The sequence below is a fragment of the Chamaea fasciata genome, unplaced genomic scaffold (genome assembly GCF_029207755.1).
Source record: "Chamaea fasciata isolate MVZ Bird 193981 ecotype frontalis unplaced genomic scaffold, bChaFas1.0.hap1 SCAF_2, whole genome shotgun sequence".
NCBI classification, from domain to species: domain Eukaryota; kingdom Metazoa; phylum Chordata; class Aves; order Passeriformes; family Sylviidae; genus Chamaea; species Chamaea fasciata.
Window position 1 is genome coordinate 7,754,422 of NW_027094087.1, and position 17,440 is coordinate 7,771,861.

The 17,440-nt window shown below is 38.7% G+C and overlaps 1 long non-coding RNA gene across 3 annotated transcripts in view; it reads right to left on the reverse strand.

Moving 5' to 3' along the window:
- The window catches only part of LOC136305013 (uncharacterized), a 57,997-nt gene that overhangs the window by 13,362 nt on the left and 27,195 nt on the right, over positions 1–17,440 (reverse strand). For all 3 annotated transcript variants that reach the window (XR_010724977.1, XR_010724971.1, XR_010724978.1), the window contains exon 2: positions 545–685. This is a non-coding gene — a long non-coding RNA (uncharacterized lncRNA). The remainder of the gene's footprint in view (positions 1–544; positions 686–17,440) is intronic.

The window sequence follows — 17,440 nt, forward strand, 5'->3', positions numbered from 1 at the left end:
CTTCTTCATTAAGTTGGACAGCATCTTGCCATTTTTATACACACTACTCCTCTCTGCACTGGTAAGAATTACCACATGCAAGCACCAGGACAATCCCTGATCTTTGGGCCTCACTGAAACACTGTATTTCAGCATTCCCCAGTTGCCATTTTGCTCTTTCTTCCAGAAGTTTCTCTATAGATTTCCAATTCTCTTTGATATTCAAGTCTGTTCCTGCACTCTCTATCTTCCCCCCACCGACCGTGCTAATCAAAGGAATGCTTTATTTACAGCCACCTTAACCTTGCCATACTTATATTTCCATGCCACTCCTTTTCTATATTTTCCTTTGCAGTCAAAAAAATCCCAGTCATTACAGCACAGACAATACAATTAAATTACCAAATTCTGTGTGCTACCCCAGCAGGTGCGCTCACAACTTTCTTAACTCCACACATACACACGTTTTAACACCCAGAGAAAACTTCAGGTATATTCGTGCACACACTCACACGGACAGCAAAAAAACCCCATGAACATTTATGTTTAAGTGAGAGGTACCTACCTGGAATGAGCTGACCCAGTAACTGCTGGCATCTGGAAAGGCTGAATACAGCTACAACAGCCAGAAAAGGATAATGTTTCCATTTCATGATGTGTCCCTCCTTGCATTACACCAGCTCAGCAGCACTAACGCAAACGTCACCTGCAATACACCAAGGAAATAAGAACAGAAGAATTCATGATAAGTTGAGGTGCTTCCAAATACTTTTGTCCAGAGTAATTTTATGAAGAATGCTGGTTTCAGTACAGCCTTAGGTATCAAAACAATGTTAAATTATCTAACAGTTAGACAGTTGAAAAGCACAACCAGAATATTAGTTATCCTTGCAGAGCAGACAACCCTAAACCAGATGTTTTAAAGGGAGACATGAGGATCCCATAGTGCACATATGTGTTTTAAAGAGCTGCATGTTGTTTGGTTAAGTTATTAAAGAAATTGCTCACTTCAGGAAGATAATTAAGTACATATTTAACCCATCTCAGGGCAAGGAAATACTTAAACCTTTGCATAAGTTGAAAACATTTACATTTAGGCTATTCAATTTACTATGAAAGCAGGATTAAAACTTCACTTTGGTCTCCTTATGAAATTATGTTTTGCTGAAGGAGGATTAGGGATATTTTCACCCAGCAATAACTTGAACGGTAAAGACAATTTTCTGGTGAGTTTCTAAGTTCTTAAGGGCAGAAAACATTCATCTGATTGACAGGAAAATAGAATCTTATAAAGACAATATTTTGAATTTTAAAAAAAAAATCAAAATATTTTTAACCAAAATATGACTTTTAGACTCATCTTTCTGACCACAACATTTGTAGATTAAAAAGCATTCACAGCTCTACTGGTGCTTAAAAGTCACCTCTGCTCATCCTACTCATTTTTTCACTCTTCACCTACATTACTGTTTTATAGACTTGTCCAGAAAGCATGAAATTTTTGGGGTTGGAAGGGATCCCTGGAGACCATCCAGTCCAATCCCCTGCCAAGGGAGGGTTACCTGTGGCAGGTTACACAGGAATGCATCCAGGTGGGTTTGGAATGTCCCCAGAGAGGGAAAACCCATGACATCCCTGGGCCTCGGGCCTTGTTTTGAGCCTGTTCCAAACACCTTTCCTCTAAAGCTGTCTAAAATACATATGGTGTTTTGCAGATTATTTCAGTAGATTTCTAAAAACAGCAAGATTTTTTTTTTTGTAATTAAATACACACCATCTGAAATCTGATTGTATTCTTTTGGGTGGTTTATTTTGGGGGAGGTTCTTTGAGGTTTTTTTTTGGTTTTTTTTTTTTTTTTTTTTTTTTTTTTCTTAAATGGCCTTTCTCTCAATACAAACCCAAGTGCATGTGAATGTAACATTCCATACACTCCATAGTATCTGGCGTTCATCTCAAGATCTTCATGGTGAAATGAGACATTGTTTTAAGTGTCTGTCAGATTATGAGATGTGTCAAATTGCCTGACCCTAACCAATGAGAGACCACCAAGTAACTAAATCTGATGTACGTTGACTCATCAAAATCTACTCCAGCAATAAATAATTATGTTAGACCTTGATATCTTTACAAATACACTTATTTCATTCTCCTTGTCCTACTTGTAGTTAATGTTTCCTCAGAGATGACCAGTTTGGATGATGAATCCTATATTATCTAAACGTCAGCAGACATAATTGTAAGAGTGAAGAAAACTACAGTGACACCAGTCACTTGTTCAGTCTGTTGGGACAGAGCTGTAAACTTAATACATATTTAATGCCTACACATTGAAGAGTTGCATGGCTCCTGGGAGCATTCAGTGCCACCTGACACTTTTGGATGTTCAAAAATGCATAAATGAGTTTAATATGAAGAGGTGAAATCTCCCACACATGTTGCATTTTAAATTTTCTTTTTGTGTTGTACCTGTGCCTCTACTATCTCAGCAACTAGAAATAATAATAGTAATAAGCCATTTTCTATCACAATTACCTGTATCCTACAAAATATTATACTTTGTTTTTTCTCATTTCAACCGTTTTCTCACACTGCACACAAAAACTCTAAGTTCCTTCCATTCTCATTCTTTTAATTTCCCCTATCACTCATATGGCTGCTCTTCTGTTGCAAACAGCTTGACAGCTCTTAATGGCAGAGTTAACAGCAATTAATGGCCAAGGTGTTACATGCTGCTCTAAATGTTATTCATGGTATGGCTCCAAGACTGAAATGAGGATTTGCAGGCTCAGGCCCTCAGAACATCCATCTATTAATATTTAAGAGATAAAAATATTTATTTTATTTACAGGTTTACTCTGTAAATCATTTTACTAATGTGGTTTCAGACTCCCATTGTTTCTTCACTTTTACTTTCTGCCACGAACACGAGACTGAATGTTACTTCCAACACAAAGCCGAGGGGGCAGCCCTTTGATTTTGCTTCTTTAAACAAAACCAGAAAAATAACACTTTCACTTCAAGGTTTACTTTGTCATTATAATGTGAGATAAAGGAGGTGAAGGAGGAGGAGACAGAAGAGATGCTTCAGGCGCCTGAGCAGATTCCCCTGCATCCCGTGGAGAGAACTATGCTGAAGAGCAGGAATCCATACTGCAGCCCATGGAGGGCACCAGGGGGATGCTCCCTGGAGAAATCTGTAGTCCATGCAGGAGCAGGCTAATCCTGAATGACTACAACCCACAGGAACTAACTACTCTGGAGCAGAGGGACAGCATGAGGAAGAGGAAGGAGAGGCATAGAAAAGCTCTCATGGGCTGACTACAATCTCCAATTCCCCATCCCCTTGCACCACTCCAGGGAAAGGTGGGATACCAGAGGTACAGGAGTTGAGGATGAAGTGATAGAGATGAGCCTAGGAGAAACAAGAGGGGTGACAGAGGGACAGTTTTAATTATTGTCCTTTTTTCTCATTACCCAACTATTTTATTCAAAAATAAATTTTGATCTTTAGCCAAGGTCAGTTTACCCCAACCATAAAGTTTCAGGGAAGAGATGAATCCCAGGAACATACCTGATGGCACTCACCCTCACTGTGAAGGTATGTCATGCATGAATCCAACACTTTGTTTTTCCATACCTCTCTCTTGCATTTACTTAACTGGTAGACTACGACTTCTTTCTAATCTCTGTATGTGACAGAGCTCCACAGGGAGCTCTGACCGTAAGGGTTTGGCTGTTTAGTTAAAAGCTTTTCCACCCTCTTTTTCTGCTTGTAGGCTTACGTTTGAAATATAATATTTCACTCTAAAACCTGAAATTTTCTCAGTGTCATTAAAAAATAATATTATTACAGAAAATTTCAGTGAAGAGAGCTTTCATGAAGTCAAATAATTCTAATGTGAAAACAACATTTTTTTTAGTCTACAGTTTAAAAACAAATCCTGTAGGTATTCCTTGAAAACGATCCTGAATAGGAGGCCTATTTCTCTTTCTTTGGGGTACAGAGCTTCTGAAAGAGTAGCCCTGATCACAGGAAAGATAAAGTAGAAAGAGTTGTCATCAGAATGGTTTTCAGATAGAAGCTGAGTCCAGCAAGAGAGAAACAAGATCTTTTTCATCATCTACTGCCACAGTGCCACAGTTCCTGTACTGCACAACAATGGAAGAAACACCCACAAGTGTACTGCAGCCAAAGGGACTCAGATGCAATTCTCTGCAATTAGTTTTTCAGTGTCTGACCTACAAAACTAATACTGCAGGATAAGGACTGGCAGTAATTAGATGTTGCCAGTGACAGGAGAAGGATGCACTCACCACAGACACTTCAGCTGGCCTGAGACCTCACCTCACTCTGTCTCAAATGGCCAGGGACCTTCACCAGAATGTGCAGGAAAAGATTCAGATCCAATGCCTTGTCCAGAGTGCACAATGAAGATAAACACTGGCTTCTCTATGACATTATAATCATTAAAGAATCAATGGCAAATTAAATTGCACAAGCCCAGAGGGGAAAGAAATAGCATGGTAAATGCAGGGAAAAGGTCCAATCAATTATTTTCTTCCACTTCCAAAGTCTAGTGCTATTTATCACTACAGCCAGTGCAGAAGCAAAGACACAGACAAGATCAAACCAATGCTGGTTTTATTTTTATGTCTTTAGGGGTTTTGGGTTGCTTTTTTTCAAAAATTTGATAACTATTGATGCTTCTCTAAGGCAACCAGCTTCCTATGACTAGATTTTGATGTGATCTTGAGTAGAAAGGACACAAAAGTCACGTAATTAAGATTCTAACTTGCAAAAATAACTTCTCTTTATAAAATAGGGAAATATTGGTAAATATATTGGTAATATAAACTTTGGTAAATATTATGCTAAAGGAGATTGCTTATCTACAGAATGGGACAATTTTGATTTGCCATGTACCCAACCATTTAGGAGTGGACTAGCAAAATTTCACCAAAAGGAGGGAAAAAAAGAGAAGATACTCATTTTGAAGCAAGGTTAACAATTTTTGGAAGTGGAATTTTTAAAAGCTTGTGATGCACTGTTAGGCCTGCCTGATGGCAGTGGATGGTCCTTCCCATACTTTCAATCCTCATGCCTATTAGTCAGACACCCAGTTATTTGGTCATCTCTGTTTAGACTGACACTACTTGTGAACTTACTCCTCCTGTGCCTTAATATCAGTATAGTTATAGATCACAGAAATTAAGAACTTCCCTCTACTACTTTAAACATCCTGTCTATGCTAAACTAAATTTATTTAAAGTTCCAGAAGGAAGCTCTGCTCTATATTGTCTCAATTGTGTTCATTTAGGAGCAAAAAATGACAGGGAGTTGAACCAGGGGCAAAAGTCTGGTTAGCTCCTTTTTTGCTATAGAGCAAATCTACTCTACCAAGACCAAAGTAGCTCAAAAAATATAAATCTACTTAAACCAGTAGTTATCAGTATAACACATCTATGGATGTGGACTGTCATCCTTTCAGTGACAGTTTCAGCAGACATCCATGAAGCTCACCTTATTTAATCTTTTAGTATTTCCAGGCATTTGCTTGTTTAGAACCAATTGTTAACAATTGGTTTTAACAGTTATGATGCAAGATTTGCCCTTTACTTACTTTGAGCTGTGGTTTTTTAATGCAGTGGGAAACCCAAGGGTAAAATATTTCTTGTTATTAATAATAGCAATGTATTGAATGTGCTAAATTTACATTTCTAAGGAGGCAGGTGACCACCTTATACGTAAAAAAATCCTACCCAGATTCTGACTTGATTTCTGTATGCTATTTTTTTTACCTAAGCAATACCATAGGAATAGTTCATCTACTATAATTAAAATTAAAAAGAAGCTGTGTCCATGTTCATCCTGTTGTATTTAAGCTCAGTCTGAGGCGTCAGACATATGACAAAAAAAGTCAGTTTTTCTGCCACCAGTTTCTCTTCAAACAATTTCTCTACCAGAAGCTCTGCTAAGGTTTTCTTCATGCCTGACCATACAAACTGAGATTAATCTTGATTAAAGGATGACTTGAACAAAGAACCATTCCTCAGGGAGGAGTATGTCAGTGAGACAGTGAGCAACAGAACAGGATTTCTGTGTAAGGAAGCAATACGTTTATAATGCAATATAAATGTACAATGTAAGGTATGGAACATGAAGTGGAGTGTTAAGAAGTGTAAATAGAATGAAAAACAAATTGTACCATGAATTGTATTATCTGTGTCTAGGTTTTTTTAAAAATGATTCTTCAGGTACTTTAGAAGCAATTTCATCTGTTTTTTCAGAAACACACATATGTATGTGACACAAAAGATTAAAAAAAAAATAGGTCAGGTATGACTCTTCTCTTGAAGGGGCTGATGCTTACCACTCAACAGAATCAGAATACAAAAAAACTTCCCAAGCAATCAATTCAAAGAGATTTACCAAGACTCCAAATTGTCACTGTGTGTGTCATGTTCTTCCCCACACCACTGCTGTTTACACTGTGACTGCCCTGCTGCAGGAAAGAGGAGTTGGACTGTGGCTGCCCTGCTGCAGGAAAGAGGAGTTGGTGTCCATCCCTTATTGGGTGACACTTGGTTAAAATCAGCTCAATTAAAAGACTAAACACAAAGGAAAAAAAGTTACCACATGGGAGCTTTTGTTTAGTCTTCAGGCAAGAACTGGGAACACCAGAGAAAAGTGGCAGTGCTTTTTCAGGCTCCTGCCCTTGCCCGACCTCAGAGTGCTGGACTCTCTCAAGGACTCAAATTAGGTTTCCAAGTGCTTCCTGCTCCCTGTCTTTGCTGCCTACTCTGTCAGGAGCAGTAGAGTCAGTGTCTGAGCGTGCAGAGGGGAAACAAAGCCCACCTGGAAGTCAGTCTGACAAGCTACGTGAAGAGCAGCAAGAGAGATTCCTACAAATACATAAACAGCAAGAGACAGACCAGGGAGATGACATAGGGGACATGGAGGCAGAGGACATGAAGAAGGCTGAGGTAATTGATGCCTTCCTTTATCTTAGTTTTGTTGGAAAGACCAGCATTCAGGAATCCCAGGGTGCTAGAACCAGAGGAGAAGCCTGAGGTAAGGAATATTTGCTCTCAGTGGAGGTTGAACAGGTTTGGAAGCACCTGAACCACCTGGAAACACACAGCAGCTCCTTGGACCTGACAGATGCTCAGGAGAGTCTCCGGAGAACTGGAAGAAAGCAAGTATTGCCCCTCTCTTCAGGATTAAGGAACCAGGGAAGAGCAGGCCTCTTAGCCTCACCTCAAACTGTAAGAAGGTGAGGAATGAACCCATTCTGGAGACCATGTCCATATGGATGGAAGGACAAGAAGGTGATCAGTAGTCAGCATGGTTTTACAAAGAAAAAAACATATTTAACCAACCTAAAAGCTTCCTGTGATGAGATAATTGGCCTTGTAGATAAGGGGAGACAAATAGGTATTATTTATCTTGACCATAAGAAGGTCTTCGAGACTTTACTCCATAAGATCCTCATAAAGAAGCTGATGAGGTACAGACTAGATCAGCAGAGAGCGAGGTGGACTGAAAACTGCTGGAGCTGTCAGGTTTAAAGGATTGTTGTCAGTGTCACAACGTCCAGCTCTACATCCAGTCCCTTGCAGTACATCCCAGGAGCTGCTACTGGGTCCAACACTGTTAAATACCTTTACCTGGACAGTAAGACCGAGCACGCCCTCAGAAGTTTGAAGGCGACATAAAACTGGGAAGAGTGGAAGATAGTTGTACCACTATCCAGACGACCTCTTCAGGTTGGCAAAATCTCATGCAATTCAAAGGGTAATCCCAAATCCTGCATTGGGTGAGGAATATAATCTAAGGCACCAGTATACCCCAGAGGGCAGCTGGCTGGAAAGCAGCTCTGCCAAGAAGGACTGAGTGCTCCTCCTGGACAAAAAAGTTTAGTACCAATGTATTCTTGAAGAAAAGAAGGCCAAAGGTATCCTGGACTAGTCTGGGAAAGCCTGACAGCAGGTAGGAGGAAGAGTTCCTTCTTCTCCTTCTCCTAAGCAGAGGTGAGGCCACACCTGGGGTGATCTGCCAGCATTGAGATCCCCAGTACAAGACTGACAGTGGAGAAAATTCAGCAGAGGGGCCCAGAAATGATTAAGAGTTAGGATCATCTGTCATTTGGGAAGAGGCTGGGACTGCTCAGTCAACAGAATCTGATCCATGTGAATCAATCTTTGCTGTGATGGAATGACAAAGAAAGAGCCAAGCTCTTGGCAGTGTCGGTCATTGACAGGGTTAAAAGCACAAGTTGTAACACAGATATAAGAAAAAAAGTTCTGTACTCCAAGGGTGAGTGCACAATGGAATAGGCAGCCTGGATAAATGTGGTTACTCCATCCTTAGATGCAAAACCTGATAAGAAACAGTCCCAGGCAATTAAATTATCCTCTCCCTACCTCATCTCTGATTATCCTGCTTCCACTGCAACAAAATCAGCAACCCATATTCTGTTTTGGGAAATAGAATGTTATAGGGTGTCCAGCACAGAATGTAGAAAGGCTTTCTCACTGAAAACTAGTCACAAAATGCTTAGAAACTGTAGTGCAGGGTGACTAGAAAAGCTGTCGGCATCAAATGGTCCTGGAGCAGGGGCAGACTGAATGAAGATAGCATGCTGGGGATGTTCTTTAGGGCTGAAAAGAAAAAATAATATGAATAGGAAAATCACTTATTCTGTGAAAAATCCTCAATTCATGGGCAATAAATAAAAAGTTGAGGAGGCTAGTGATGACATTTCTAGGGGAATAACCTTATGATCCCACAGGGAAACAGAACAAGCAGATAGATGAACATTTAAATATGCTATGCAGCATTGTAAGCTATGGCCTGTCATCACTGTGATAGTTCTGTTCAGGCTGATTATCCCCTGGAATGCAAAAATCAATTCTAACTTGCAGACTATTATTTTGCACAGACCCTCGGTATTGCAGATTTTGTTCCCTATTTTATATTCAGTCACTCTCAGGGGAGCAATCAGAGGCCAAAAGGTAATTGGTAACAGTCACCAGTGAATTTACTGAACAAAACTTTCTTCAAATCCAGAAAGTGATTTCATTCTGCTAATTAGCCTTTTTTCTTTTTTTCTGGAACTGCTGATATAGCTAAAAGCCACGGGAAGAGAGGGGAGAAGTGAAGATTTTGTGTGTCAGCACTCTCAATAAGCTATTCAAGGGAGGGAAAGGGAAAGACATCAAAGTCTTATCTAAGACTTTTACAGTTCAGGGTAGTCTGTGTGTGCACACAAGTTCCTGAGTGAGAAAAAGAGGTGGCCATGGCTTTAGAGATCTTCAATCTGACAAAATTTACTTCAAACCTAGAGGAAGATGACCCTTTGGGTTGTTCTTCCCAACAGTAACTAGGCAGACTCACAAAACTCATGCTCAGGGAAGACAATTTCTCTGTAATTAAAACAAGTCTGCCAAAGGAACACAACTACCACCACCAGCAGCTTCAGCTGACTTGCTCCATGAAACTCTAAAACAAACTTTTGAAAAAGCTGTTTGGGGTTGTTTTTAATGCAGCTTCATATTTTTTCAATTTTTTTTCCCTGTAATCAGCCTGGCTCTCTCTTTTTGCATAATTAGGCACCATCTATTAATAAGGACAAGCAAGCGGGAAACAAATCCTGTAGTAACTACCAACACTACAGAACACCCTGTGAGGAAATGAATGGAATTCAGACTTGGATTTGGGACCATATTCAATATAAAAAGCAGAGAGAGGAAAGTAAAAGAAAACAAATATTAGTAGCAAGATCACTAACTGAGGCAAGGTATCTGCAAAGCAATTTCAGATAATCATGAGAATAAAAATGATAATAAAATTAATGAATTATCTCTTAGTTTGCTATTTTTAAAATTCTTTGCCTTGTTATAGTGAAATTTTTCCTTTTCTGTGATTCAACAACCAGGAAATAAAAGTTCAGCATGATTTTGAACCCAAATTGCAAGACTGTCAAACATCACATTCTTGTTTATAACTACTCAAAAGAAAGCAACACATGATATGAAATAATTTTCTCATCATTTCTCAAGCCTGTGAGTTTCTCAATTCAGAAGTCTCCTACTGAATGTCAGAAAGAAAGAAAGTGATGCTTTGCCTCTATTAGATCAGATAATTTCACCTTTCCATTCTACAAATGCCTTTTGCACATAAGTGGTGCAAGAATTAAGTACCTCCAATTCAAACTTAACTAGGTTCCTTCAAAGAGGTCTGAACTTCTTGAAAGAAATGCTATCATTTGAAAATAATCTAAATGTATGAGAAATTCAGTAACAGAGTAATGAGGCCTGTGTTTTCCTACAGAAAAATTTTAAAACCTGGCAAAAAGTTTACAGATTTTATGCGCAACCAAGGATTGATCTAAATAAAGCAAAAACCCTGACACTTTGCATTACTGATGCACTATCTCCTTTCGTTCTTTGGCAAATTAAACAAAAGACTCATGTCTCAGCTACTGAGGCTTTCAAGAGAGTGTTTGGGAATTATGTTCTCTAGAACTATACACTCGGCACTTTTTTATCAGGGAAAAAAAATTAGTAATGCCTTGATGTGATTAGTAGTTTCTTGATTTGTAAGAAACACCGACAGTTTTCAAACACTGTTAAGTAGTGGACATTTGAAGAAGTGATTGTTGTCAAAAGTGCTTCCAACTAGAGTCACACTGGAAAAGAAATAGCTGAGAGAAAGAAAATTCAGTGTCTGAAAGGTTAAAAAAAAACCAAAAAAAACAAACCCAAACCACTCCTTTTAACTGCATTTTGACTCCTGTTATACCTGATGTAAAAAAGCAAGGGTTTTTCAAAGGCATTAAGCTTTAAACATTCACAGTATCTTTGAATGTCCTCAGCAGCACCAGAAAAGAGGGATTCAATTTTCAAAGATAATTGTGTCAGATAACTGTCTCATCCCTTTTCAGAAACAATCTGATAAATACCTAATTACCAACCAAGTGATTTCAGAGCCACACAGCTGGGCCTGAGAAAAGGCTACAGGGAATGACAAGGTCCCCTAAAGCCATCAAGAGGAAGATGCATTTGGTTTGTGAATTACTCCATTTATTCAGCTGATAAAATGTATACAAAGTCCTCAGAGAAAACAAAATATTCATTAAATGTGGGAATAATAAATAGAAACAATATTTAACCAGAGAAGTAAAATATTCTCAAATAACACAGAATTACATGCTACAGAACAATTACATTCCAAAATCCACAATGGTAATTAGAGTCCGTAAAAACACTCATTTTTTTCCAGAAAGCATTTGTACTCTACTCAGACTAACCTTGTCTTTTCTTGACACTGCTGCCTAATAGGTAAATTGCTTTACAGAAAATTTAAATTGTAATTTTGTTGCAAACCAGAAAAACATTCTGATCTTAAACAATTATAGTCCTCCCTATCAAATAAGAAAGAACTCATAAATTTTCACCAATGTTTAAGAACACTCTCATTCTTCTTGAAAAAAATGGTAATCCTTTCTGAAAATAACCTAAAAGTGAAGAAACTTGGTATCTCCACCAATTAAAAAATCCCACAGGTATTTCATGTAGCAACTCAGATTTCAGTGAATCTTTTGAAAAATCGACGTTGTAGAAGTCAATCCTGTAATCTTGCTGAATTCCTTGTGCTTGTAAAAGTGTTGGCCCCTATTACATACCCTAAATGTCAATGGATTCGAGAGCATGAAATATCAAAGTAATGATGTGGAGTTCAAAAATCACAGATGGGAAGGAGAAGATTACTGATAATGCTTCCACAATATCAAGTTGAAAAAGTTATATATTCCTCAGGCTTTATGCAAAAATGCAACAGATCTGGGGTGGTGATCTCAGGAGCACCTAGTCCTGACCTAGTTCTGCTTCCAGATGGGAGCAAATCGATAGGAATTCTGCAAATGCAAGGAAACAAGGATGGATCTATGCAATTGTGTAAATCTCACTCACAAAAATGAGGACACACACACACAAAATAAAAAAAAAAAAAAAGAAAAAATGAGGGCTCAGAGTGCCCAGGGAAGTGATGGAGTCACTATCCCTGGAAGCACTTAAAAGACATGTTGATGTGACGCTTCGAGATATGGTTTAGTGGTGACCTTGGCAGCGCTGAGTTAACAGCTGAACTCAAGTCTTAGGGGCCTTTTACAGTCTAAACAATTCCACAACTCTACGACAAAGATTTAAACTAAGCTGGTTTGCCTTTCCTCTGCTATCTCACAATCAGTAGAGTGACAGTTTTCAAACCTGCTCCTTTCTGACTCTCAGCTAGTAACTTTGAGCATCTCTGCACGTGTCATTATTCACCTTGCACATAAACATGAAGTAAAGATGTCTGGGAAGAGCTGACACTCCATTAGCATTTAAGTTCCAGCAGTCAGGCGTGCATATTCAGTGGGGCACAGCAGCAAAAGGTCCCCGAGTTTTGCCTGCCTGAAAATTAAGACGTGACCTCAGGTCACAGCTTTGCCATAACCACTGTTCTGAAACTGTTTAAATTATGGAAGTAAAATTCCTGGATAAATTCTCCCTGCCGCAACTGCATCTGAGAAAAGAGACTTGAGTGCAAATTACACAGTCCAAAGAAACACCCAGACTTCTCTTCAGTATACAGTGAAACCTTTGTGTTCATCCAGTTTCCAAACTTAGGCTTCTATCCATCATGACAGGCAGGAACATTCCATGCCCCCTCAAAAAATAAATTTTGTGAAATTAAAAAAAAAAAAAAAAAAAAAAAAAAAAGGAATTCTAGACTAAACAGGGACTGTTTTCTACTGCAAAACAATGAAACAATAAGCATTTTGGGACTGTGAGCTGCAGCATCTGCAGCAAAAAGTTTGCTGGAATTAATCTTCACTTGAGACACAACTTTGAAGGAGAGAAAAATAGCTTGGCTTTTGCCCTGAGTAAGAACAAGAGCAATTAGAAAGGATTTCCACAACCTGCTTCACCAACAAGCCTTCTCAGAGGCAGAAATATACATCAGGATTCAAAGAATATTCAGCTCTCCCCTCCAGCACAGCCATTCTTCCAGTCGCCAGTAAAGGTGAAGCTTAAACAATACAAGGACTTTCAACCTCCTCTGCCTCTTGGTTAAGGAGACTTCCGTGAAATGCTAACTCCCTGGGGGAAAGGAAAAAGATGCCAGCTTTCATGAAGCTACTGGAAGAGTGGCAGAATCCCTTTGAAACTGAGACTGATCTGATAAGGTCGTTATGGTCGTTAATAGCAACTCCTTCCTCTGCTTCCTTGGAAGATACTGAGGCATTTAGTGGCAGCTCAGGGCAGCCAGCAGCCGAGCTGTCATTGCAGGGCTGTGACTCTGAAAACCTCATCCTGTCCATATCTAGCAGACAAAAGAGCTTCTCCTTTAAATGAGGAGTATTACTGCCTTCTATTGTTTCTGGAACTGAAATCGGTAGCTTTTTGTTATGCCTCATACTTAAAGCAGATGTGGCCAGCTCACTGTTCCTATTCCCACTGGCTTTTAAACCGTGAGTCCAGAGAAAAGTATTTAAAGTAATTGCATTTCTACAGCTCCTGAGACTGTAAATCTGTGGGTCAAAGGTAAAAATCCTAAATGTCACCACTTCCAGCCCCAGGAGGAATGCAGAGAGGATGTAACCCTTACCTCTTCTGTCTGGCTAATGGTCTCATCCAAATCCCACACTACCTCCAGGGCAGAGAGATGCAGAGCAGTGCAGTGGTGGGACTAAAGTACATGGGAGGGGATGAAAAGAGAGATGTGGGATTATTTCAAAGAGAAAGCTTGGTGGATGCAGGAATCCTTCAGATCACTTGCTATTTTTGTTTCGAACTCCTATGAGAAGAGCCAATGAAGCAGTGGGAGCACAGACTACATGCAAGAAAATGTTATTCTGTAAACCCTAATTATCCCTCCAGGATGCTTTATCAAAGGGAGTTTTTTAGCATATGTGCCGTCAACAACCTATGAAAGGTTAAGGTATCACCAGCAAGTTTCTCCCAGGAAGGGGCTTCCTTTAGGAAGAAGTAGGAGGAAAGAAACTGAGGCAACATTCAAAAACTCATTTTTAGTATGTAGATGGAATCTCAGACAAAATATATTTAAAAGCTGCACTAAATTTGATAAAGAGCAGGATATGCAAAAGAAGTTTCCTGCATAATCCAAACAGTAATTTGAAAATAAAGATCACTCCTGAAAAGAATGACACCCTCCTTCTCCCCCCACCCCTCTTACTCTTTATTTTTTTCCTTTTAAAATACTCCTTTACAGCAAATTTTTAGTCATCTCAGAGTCTACTGACTCATAAGTTCTGGTTCATCATTTAAGGGCTGAAGTTATCTGTTATAGAGTTAACAGTAGGAGAAAATTCAAATGGATGGACTGAGCATTCTGACCCTGGACGATTTCCTTTATGAGGATGCTCCCAGATCATTAATTCTGTCTGTTCAAAAGACAAAAGCTGTTAGTGTCCATCAGTATATGAAATGCAGTAAACAACAGGATGCTTTCTACCTTTTATTTCTAAGTAAAACTGTAAAAAATTAAAAGAATTAAGCTAAAAATAACCTGGCCGGGAAAGCACAGCAGATACAGAAGAGAGAATGAAAAGCTTATATCTTAAACAGGCTGCCCAAACTTATAAATTCAGTGCAAAACTTGAAATAACCTTTACATACAAGGACAAACACCCATTTGGGTCTCAATACCAAATTCTAGGGTTTCAGTTCTTCAATAGCAGAGTAAATCACAATTTCATACATGTCTTCTCCTATCAATACAATGCACTTTTCTGAGAGAAAACAGTTGAACAAAAGGGATTTTATCAGAGTATATATAAAATACTAAAAGTTCAGGCTAACTGGTTATTATTTTGACTGCTCTGCAGTTCCTAGCATGGGTCCTCAGGCATTTCGCACCTGTCAAATGCACCATCAGATGCTCACACATGTATCACTCTCCCTGTAAGTACAAGGGACACCAGCTATAAACATATTTTAAAAGTTATGGATGTGCCTGACATAACTGGTGTGACCTTTCCTGATGGAGGAACTGCTGGATAATCAGTCTCATGTGGGCAAGAAAACACAAGATCTTGAATCACTGAATTCAGTCACATCAGCAGGAATTTGAAAACACAGGCCAAGCAACTAAACTATATCAGCTCCCAAACCTTCAGAGGCTAAATGAGTTGAAGTTCAACGTTCCCAAGCTTGACAGAAAAAGACAACTGAAAACTTATAGAGGTGGACAACTGATTTCCTAGCAGTAAACCATAATGATGACACTAATCTTTAATGGATTAATAACAAATTGGGAGTGGAAAAAACAAGTGAATCCTCAGGAACTGCATGTTCATGGCTTAATAATGAATGGCTTAATAATGGCTAAATAAAATATTTGTACATATTTTAGTTTAATGGTTTTTGCAATCTGGGACTACTAGAGGAGCAGATATTGTGCGATTGTAATTTTAAAAAGGTTAAGAGTGATTCAAGAAGAGTATCTCTGACTTTAGAAAATCCTATATTTTCTTTCACTGAAGTGGCCGACTCTTTGAAAATACCTGAAATAAAGTGGCTTTCATTTTCTAACAAGTCCTGTGCTATTAGAAATAAGATGCCAGAGGAACAAGAGAACAATATCATATACTTTATCTCTGAACTGGAAACTGAAATGAAGAATGTTAATTTGACATCAAAGAAAATTATATATGTGCTCATTAGTGTTACTGGCACTTTTGGAAGGCAATATTGTTTTTCTAGGACTCAAAGGCAACATTAACTTAACTCAGCAAAAGAAAGTCGCTGTAAAAAATGACTCAAGGTATTTTTGCCTCATTCACCCCTATTTAAAATAAGAATTTCATTCTAATATTTCCATTGGCTTGGCTTTCCAACACCCACCCAATACCCTCCTTTCCCTTCAGGTCAGCCCATGCAAATAGGTGCTTTGCAGCACACTGATGCTGCCACCAGTAAGAAGGCTGTGGCTTAGACATTCACATGACCACAGTGTAAATTTCCTCACATTTTGAGCACATGAGTTATCACACAGTCAAAAGAACTAATCAGTATTGATGAAGAGGTTCATAACATGCCTCAAAGTCACATCCCTAGCACATATTAAACTGATTCAGAGCTACCCTTCTCCAGCTATTTTCCTGTTAGTGAAAGGGAAATAATTTATTTTAAATCCTTGCTCTCATTTGCGCCAACCTGTATCACAGCCATTCATTTCCATTCATCTCCTGATAAATGGATACTTAATTTGTTTTCAGCCTACCTTGGAGATGTACTGTAAGTTATTGACAGACAAAAAGCAAATGCGTTGAATGCCACAAAAAGCACATTCTGTAGAGTACAAAGCCTTCCTAAACTTTATCACTAGAAAAACGTTAATAAATATTTTCCCAGATAAATTAGTATGCAGCAGGACACTTGTATGTTCTTATAGAACAAAACTGTATCTTGCACAGCAAGCACTAGAATTGATACCTCTTACAATATATGATCACATTAATAAATTTGTATCATATATTAATAAATTCTTTTAAGCAATTCAGGAATTCTCCCACCTGAAAAATATTTCAATTATTCCCTGGTACTCTTCTCATTTCTTTTATGTCACCCTGTGTCCATACTTTTACTTGTGTCTTTTTCCACAGGTAGCAGCATCACAACTCTTGGTCACACTTTGCTGACTGAGCTTTTACTTACATTACTTACATGGCATGATATACTCCTAAACATGAAATCGACAACTATCCTGGTCTTTGTACAACAGTTCATATATTTTGTTTATAAACAGTTCCTCCCCCCCAATAACAACTTCAATAACTCAGTTTTTCCCTCCCAGGTGGGGCAATGCTGCCATGGAAAAACTGTTTCCCAGTTCCAAAAAAGTTCAGCTTATTCAGAGAACTCAAATAGCTCAAGAGCCATGACTTGAAGTGCCAGCAGATGACTAATCAAAATCTCATTTTCATAAAATGAACACCACCTCTCCTGCCATTTAAAGTTCTTGTGAAGAGTGCCTTCCATGAAATAATGAAGTTAAATTGAAGCCAGGGAGAAAAAGCATGCTAAAGTACATTGTTATGCTCGCCAGTGGACCAATAAAGATACAGAGTGGGTCACACCCTAATGTGTGTTTTGGAAGAAAACACCTTCATCAGGACACGGGGAAAAATTTTGCTCTCATTTACGCCTACAAAAAAATAACTCCCTCTGCTTCCCTCCTCCAGAAAAATCACCTTAAAAGATGCTCTCACAGATAGAACATAACCAAACACAAAATAATTCATGACTGACAAGTAGTTGACATTCTTCAAAGCAGTAGATGCTGCTCTACTACTGCAAGCAAGGAAAGCCAAGATAAATAAAAATATAGAGCATGAATAGAAATGACAGCAGGTTTGATTACAGTGAAAAATAAGAAAATCCAAAGCTCCT